Below are 8,585 nucleotides of genomic sequence, written 5' to 3' on the forward strand. Positions count from 1 at the left end.
GGTGTGAGGAATGAAGCCTGGTCCGAGATCCAAACCGAAACCCTAAATGAACTCGACAAGAATTCCAAGAAATTGTTGTTTTATCCCACCTTTGATAACTCTATGTATACGTCCAATAACCAAAAACACAATAGCTACAAATTAAAGCATGAATCAAAATTTCCGATCGAGAAGCCTTAGGGCAAACTTAAGATTACGAGATCCCATGCATGTTTTGATTTCCCTATCTCTCTTCCTTCCCCCTAAAAACAAAACTTCTTGACTCTCTATCTCTTTCTTTTGGATTCAACTACGAACAAAGCTAAGAACGAGATATAAAAGGAAAATTAGATGATCGTTCGACGGATCGGAGTCGAGGAGGATCTTAGATCAAACTTCATTCCAAACACCATCTTTTCTTTCTTTTCTCATGATTTGAGCAATCAAAGCAGATGAGGGAGTGATATAATGAGGGAGGATGATGGGTAGGAGAGAAAAGAATAAAGAAGAAGAAGAAGACTGAAAAAGCTGGTGGGTTGAAATTGTGTTCTTGTAATTAGGTTACAGAGTTAGTGGGTCTGAAAAAGAAGAAAAAGAGTCCTATTTTGAATTATTTTAGGAGCTCAATTAATTGTGAACTTGTCGTGGTTGTTGTCGGTTTTGATGCTCCACTTTCTTTACATAAAGCTACACCAATCTATAACACTTCTTCATCAGACCCAAAAAATATAAATAAATAAATTAGAGGGAGGGGACCTTATTTTATTTTTTAAAATAAGGTCATTCGGTTCGAATCTGGGTTTGATCAATATATAGAGACACTCATCACTAGATGCTGCATTATTGACTAATTCTAAGAAATCTTAACAAAAATAATGCTATGAGGTCCATTACGACCAATGACGGTTCGATGATCTTGTTTAATGATACATATCAATTATACACACTACAAAGTCATATTTGTGCGTACATATCCAACAACAAAGTTTCGTATCTTATTGATGTCTTGTTTGACACTAAATATGTTTCATTTTTATTTTTTCATTGAGAAATATGAAGTTTTGGTGATTATTTAATTTTCTTGCTCCAACTCGAATCTCTTTTAATAAAATATTCCTAGCCATGACTCGAATATAAGGTCAAGGTTTGTGGAGCGTTTGTGAGGAGAAAATGTTGATGCCATTTAGCTCAAAGTGGGGTTTTAGGAAAATGTTTTAATGCCTAATATACCAATATATTTTTTTTTATTTAAATTATATTTATATATTCAACCAATTTAGCACCCATGACTTGAAACTGCGACACGTCAACACATACGTGACCTAGTTTAGCACTCGCAACCCGAGCCAATTGTTTGACCCTACAATCTCTACTATGCCATCGAGAATGTGTCACGTGTTGCATAAGAAGCACACATCTATACACGTGGTGAGTCCCTTGTTTTTATCCTAATTGATCTTCGTTCAATTTTTTGTCATTCTGATTTTGATATTGACCTTAATTTTACTTTAATTAGGACCCAATGAAGTTTCAAATAGAGGGCACTGCTTCATCCATATGACCCTATCATGCCTTAGGTGGTTAGAATATGTATGCTTAGGATCCTAAGAAGACTATTTAGGTGAGAATACATTATACATTAAGTAAAATTACTAAAATTCTCCTAGGATGAGAATTTACAAGGCATGTCGACTTTTATGCTTTTCGTTGTGTTAGAATTGAGGATGAGATATTTTAATATATACGCCGGGTGGTTGATAGATGTTATCTTCCCATTGAGTTTACTTGAATGTCTAGATTATGATATTCGGCTTTAGATGTTTGATAGAAATATCTCCCTAATAAGTATGCATGAACGATTAGAGTATATTTTCTATGTTTTAGGTGATCGATAAGAATATCTCCCTTACAAAACATGCATGAATAAATTATGTTATGACTAGGGCTCTGGTCTCAATAGACCAAGGACAATACGTTTCCAATAGACCTAACACCTTAGGTTAGTAGAACGATTAGAATATATTTCCTGTGCTTTAAGTGATCGACAAGGAGTTTTAAATGTTTAATTCCGCATATGAGCATAGATTATGATGATGGTAGCGACTTTAGGTTAGTAGAAATCTAAGGTCATTAAATCGTAAATGGTTTAGCATGGACATGAGAGTCCAATGCTCAAGAGAACCCAAATGGATGGACGTTTGGGATGTTCCGATGAGACGATCGACACATGAGTCAGTTCCCAACTGATGTGTCCGAGCAAACCAAGATGGTTGATCTGTCCCAAAAACCTCACTAACGATATTTGACATGACAATAGATATGTAAGAATTTATTTTGTAAATAGTTATGTGGTAAATTGTCATTAATAACTATTTTAATCTTCTATATAGTTAAATGGATAATTCAAATAAGAATTTCTATTTTTCATCTAAAAAAAATACTCTAATTCAACTTTTGAGATAATTTAGCAAAAAATATTTTAAAAAAAAAACAATAAAATGGATAAAAATTAATTTATAATCTCTTTTAATATCATTAATTTAACAGAGTTGGCCTCGAATTCAGGGTTGCTTTATTTTAAATTTATAATAATTATTTAAAGCTTTCATTTCATTAATTGAATATTAAGATATTATAATAATAAGCAGCCCATCCTGTGAATGCTGAGCATGGCCTCCACAGCTTTTCCACCTTTTTCTTTTCTCTTTCATCCTTTACATGCCTTGATGTTTCACTTATAACCACATTTTAATTTTGTAATAACATTTTAGAAATATTAATATGGTGTTAAAACCCAATCCAGGGTTGATATAGCTACTATATTTAAGTTAACTTAACTTATGGTTAGAATGTCTATGAATTAGGTTGGATGAAATTGTTTGATGCATGAATAACGTGTACAATGTGACCATATTTACATGTTATTATTATGTTGTAATATTTGAATGAACTATGTGACTTCCTATTATATTTGATTGCATGTGTTTTGTTGATCTGACCGTGTTTATATCTTGCGCGACACCATGATGTATATATGATAAATATGAATGAAATATAATATAATATATATATATATATATATATGCATGTTTCATGATTAGTATGTTACAATATCATCACTATCCCAATAAGGTCAAGTTCTTGTATGAGTTCATTGTCTATATATTTTAGAAAAATGATTTAGGTATTTTATTAGGAATAAAGATACCTAAGTATTTAAAGAAAATGATTTAGACATTTTAAGAATAAATTATCTCGTCTATCGTGTAAATACCCTCCACTGCAAGTAAAGCAAAGTGTACTAGGTATTTTACGAAGTGTCTATTGTAATTTTTTCTCGATTGATCTTAATAAAGAGTGTTAGGGTTTCCTACAGAGTTATATTTAACATAGTATGGAAGTATTGTGTGAATCATTTCATTGAACCATGATTCTTAACGTGGGATTTCATGCATGTTGTATGTCATACGATTATGAATTACTTTTCTAGCATGTTATGTAGAGATGTGTACACCATGATATTATTCGCATTCTTTTCGGTTAGTTTTGAGTAGATGAGCATGCGTGAACCATGTGTAGATAATTACTATGCATCCAATCCTACCCAAAAGAGAAAATAGAGACAAGGAACAATCATGAAAAAATTAGATCCCACTAGTTATGATACATCTTGTATGTAAATACATTTTCCATCCTCAACCATGGAACTAAGTATTTTTAAATACTCATCGTATTACTATTAATTATTTTGTAGGTAAATTCAAAGGACCGATATATGAATGACGACGTCTACTGAAGAGGCATTGTAACAAAGTCATAGATAGTTTATTCCACATATTTTAGTCATGTTTTTATTGTTAGAGTTAAACTTTATTCCAACCAAGATTCTTATATAATCAAATTTGAAACTATGAGAATTAACTTGGCACCTATACAAGTTTAAAGATTAATGATTAGAAATTGGAAAGTAAATTGTCATGACTCAATTTTTTAGATTTTTGAAAATACGAACAAAAATTAATAGACCATGCAAATGAAAATATATATAAACAGAAATCAACGTATAATAATTCAGTTCAAAAACTTACAAAGCACGAGATGTTCAGTGTTGTTTAGGAAAGAGGGAACGAGATTAGGATAAAAAATATATGTAGACAACATAGACATCTTGGATCGACACCTTGCTATGGCTGCAAAGCTTCAAAACACACCCTCATCTCGATATGTGACATCATTCACTTGAAAAGAAACTGATGGTATTAATATATTCACTTGAAAAGAAATTGATGGTGTTAATATAACACATGCGGAAGCAATTTGGATCTTAGACACTTTTAGAACATCAATTACAGTAAATAACTAGCATGTTCTTAAGTATTAAAACTTAATGAGTTTGAATACTAACCTTTTATAGTTCAAACTCCTTTTTTTTTCTCACGAACCGGTTTCGAACCACCACTAGTGTCTTCTCCACTATTCTCCAGCCTTAGAACGGGATTGTGGAATCCGGTGAGTGACTAAACTTAGGAGGGATTTTGTATATATATGAAGAGAGTGTTTGTGAGAGGTTTCTCTCAAGGTTTTTCACCAAAGAAGAAACCTTCCATGTATCATGATCACTCTATTTAAAGAGTCATGTTTGCATGTTGATGCAAATTTGAGATCACCAAATTTTGACACTCAAAATTTCACTCAAATGTTTGGGATTATGTGGCAACCAAATTTTGACACTCAAAATTCCATTGGGCTTATTTGTCAGGCGTGGTTAAACCAAATTTTGGCACCTCAAAATTCCACTGACATGAATTTTTCTATTAAATGAAGTCAACATTTTGACTTTCTTCATTTTAATTCAACCATTAATTTGAATAATTAATTTCAAATTAAAGTAACATTAAATGATTAATTAAACTATTTAATTAATATTTAATATTAATTCAAATGTCAATCCTAATCAATTCCGGCACATAATTGATTAAGATATTTAAATCTTATTTAAATATCTCAGATTCTCTCTTTTTGTTTAATTCGTAAATAAAACAAAAATGCGGTTAAATATATCGTATATATGTAGCGCATATTCCCTAATTTGAATTCGAACACTTCGAACTCACTCATTACACTGTTCTATGGTTTAGTCCGATATGAGCTAGTAGAGGCACCTAATGGACCTATAGATCATGGGCTCCAACGATCCAAGATTAACCGGTTAACCTCATTAACCTTGTTAACCAACATTCGTTAACTACTAGGACACTCCACTATAGCCTAGTAGTTGCACTCCCCTCACTATAGATATATTTATGTTCATTTGATATAACCATGATTAGTAAGTCGATCCTTCACAGGTTGTTCGTAACTAGAGTTGGGTCAATTTACCGTTTTACCCCTAAAGTTACTTAATGTTCCTTATGTCTCACTGATCCTCTAATGAACAATTGGTTTGTGGTCCAACCAGTAAACCGAATCCCTCTCAGGCCAATGAGAGGGTGGGGCCCCTTGTTCAAGACCTGGAGTCAGTGCTTAAGGGAACTACCTCTCTTCTATCCCTAAAAGTGGGTAGGAGTGAATTTCATCTTGCACCCCACGTCCCCAGCCATTCACCCAGTCTTACTCCTGAAATGGGAGGCCTATTGAGTCGGCGAACTAGAGCCACTTTCACCCATGCAAATCTAAGGATAATTCCGAATAAACAGGAGTTCATGGTTAGCTCAGGATTAAAACCGAATTACCTAGGTTATCGAATGAAAAGAAAATCAGTCTCAACAGTAAACGACATTATAAAGTGAGAGTGGTTTTCTTCATGGTCCGATCTTATGCAATACTCATTGCATAGGACACCCCCACTCACATGTCTCCACATGTACAATTTAGTGATCACATTGTTTATATCATATACAAAAGTGGGCCGCATCCATAGTGTCCCCAGAATAAAGTACTCAGCTTTATCCTTATACTATAGATCATTTTGATTATATAATTGAATTTGATCCACCCTTATGTCTCTACATATAGTTCAAGTAATCATACTATAGCCAGAGTGTTCTTAGTTTATTGGATTTAGATTAATGATCATAAAGTTCACTTTATTCAATAACAATCTTTGTTGAATAAACAACAATAATAACTTCATTGAAAATAGAATATGTTTTTGTTTACAAACTATGAGTTTTAGGACATAAAATCCAACAGGAACATGCAGAAAGAGGTGAATATAAAAATACTTCGTTAGCAACATACTTGTAAACTCTCCTCGCATATTTAACTTAGTAGGAATCCTCAAATTTTTCTTTAAGCTTTAGGAAGATAGAGCCTAGTCTTTACGGTTGACGGAACATTTGGAGAGGCCTTAAAGATTTGAGCATCTCTAATATGAATAGTACCTTCTAAGGGCATGTATATATTCTACAATCATACTCTTCATTGACTTAGGTAGGTTTGCTTGGATGTTGTAGAGATCTACTAGGTTTCTAGGGTGGTTAGGCGGCTTAGACACGGACTTTCGACTCTAAGGTTCTCTGTAACTAACTCCTTAATCTAGGAGCACTAGGGTTTGATCCATTTATCGTCGTTCACAATCTTAAGGTGCTCAATCTACTGTATGGGTCCCGACCTAGTGTAATGATTCAAGTTTCTGGAATAAAATAAAGTCAAACAAAAATCAAATAAATAATTAAATGTTCTCATGTAATCTCCTCGGAAATTGATGGATTTTCATGCGAGGCATTTATTGCCTAATAGAAACATCCCTATTTCTCTTAGCTTTCTTATCCTAAAACCCTAGAATGCCTTGTTGGAAAATGTCTTTGAGATTATTTTTATATTCTTATGCTCAACCTTTTACATCCATTGAAGACGATTTTCTCTCCGAACATTACGGTTGATATTTTAGAAAAAGAATTCGAGTGGAAGTAAGATATAGACGTCGGGATCATCGTGCTTGTGTCGAAGACGCTGCGTGACCGGCGGAACTCAACTTGGCGTGTACGTCAGCTCGGCTCCGTCAAGTCCCGCGACCCGACTTGACGGCTTAGTTGGTCGGCTCGATGGCTCGACTTATCGGCTTGGTATTGCTATAATATATCGATTCCTAGGTTTTTGGCCCTTCTGAAGCCGTTTCTGCCCTTAGCTTTACCATCTGAGGTTAGTATGGTTCCTAATCGTCAAAGACAGATTGTGTTAGGAGTTGTTTTTTTTTATAAATAGCATGAGATTTAGCTAGGGTATGTTATGAAAGGTTCCTAAGTTGTTATGTTGTTATTATAGGATGTATTTAACCGTTGGAATTAGCTTGTTGTGAGTAACTTCGGCCAAGGCCATCGAGGTAAGTGACCTTACTGTTGGAGTTAGTGTTGTATGATGGTGCGTGACCCGTGACCCTTGCATGCACCATGTTTTATTATGTGATATGACTATATGATATATGAATTATGTGACTGTTTATACTATGAAACGTAATAGATTATGTTGACGGTTGACTGTTTATGTTATGTGAAGTTATGAATGATATGTTAGTAATATATGCCATGAAAATGTTGATCGATGTCATGGATACATATAGTATTATCGAGTCATGTCATGAGATGCTTATGCAACTAGAATGTACTTTCATGTTATGTAATATGCCATGCAATGTAAGTCATGTGAGATGCCATGTAATGTAAGAAACGTATATACGATGTTAGCAATGCTTATGTAATGTCATGTTAGATATGAAGGGACCTCATGCATATATGTATGTCATGTGCATCGGGATTCTTGCCCTTCATGATATGAAAGAATGAATTACGATATTTATGTTCGCCATGATATCATGCGGGCCCTTTTCTGTTTTGTGGTGTCCGGCGACGTGTAAAACGTTGTGCCCGACCAAGTCAGGCCCAGGGGGTATGTATACGAGCCCGCCTGGTGGGTCTATGTACGCGTACATGGGCCATGTGTGAAGGAGTACCACACACCCAACCCTACCCGGAATAAAAAAACGCCCAAGGCTAAAGTTTATGAAAAGTTAGGTCCTGCTCATATGTTGCATGTGTTTGCATTCCTAACCCCAACAGTGGGGTGACTTACTGAGTATTTATAAAATACTCAACCCACGTGTTACCTACATTTTTCAGGTAAAGGCAAGACGCCAATGTACTGTTGACAGCGAAGCTGAGGACACCATGGAAGTCGGAGAGGGAATATTTTTAGGAGTTTACGTCTATTTCACTGTTTTAAGTTAAAGCATTGAATATTGTTTTATTTAGATTTATTTTGAATTCAGTGACTGAAGGTTTTATTTTCGGAGATAGGTTTGTTTTTGGATTTAAGAATCTTTAAGAAAGACTTTATTGTGTTTTTCCAAGGTTATTTATGATGAGCTTCCGCTTAATGAGTTATGTATGCATGAATGACGTCACTCATTAGGTTTAAGAAAATTAGAGGTATTACACCTAGATTATCATCTAGCCAACCTACCTCTAACGCCTTAGTCTTATCTCATTGTTGCTACTTACACTCTATAGTGAAACATATAATCAATCACCTAGATTTATTTTACAGGAAATCATACCAAAAAAAAAAAAAAAAAAAAACAAGCATGTTCAATGGGGAGATAATATCCC

Source organism: Cucurbita moschata, unplaced genomic scaffold (genome assembly GCF_002738365.1).
Source record: "Cucurbita moschata cultivar Rifu unplaced genomic scaffold, Cmos_1.0 Cmo_Scf00061, whole genome shotgun sequence".
Lineage (NCBI taxonomy): Eukaryota > Viridiplantae > Streptophyta > Magnoliopsida > Cucurbitales > Cucurbitaceae > Cucurbita > Cucurbita moschata.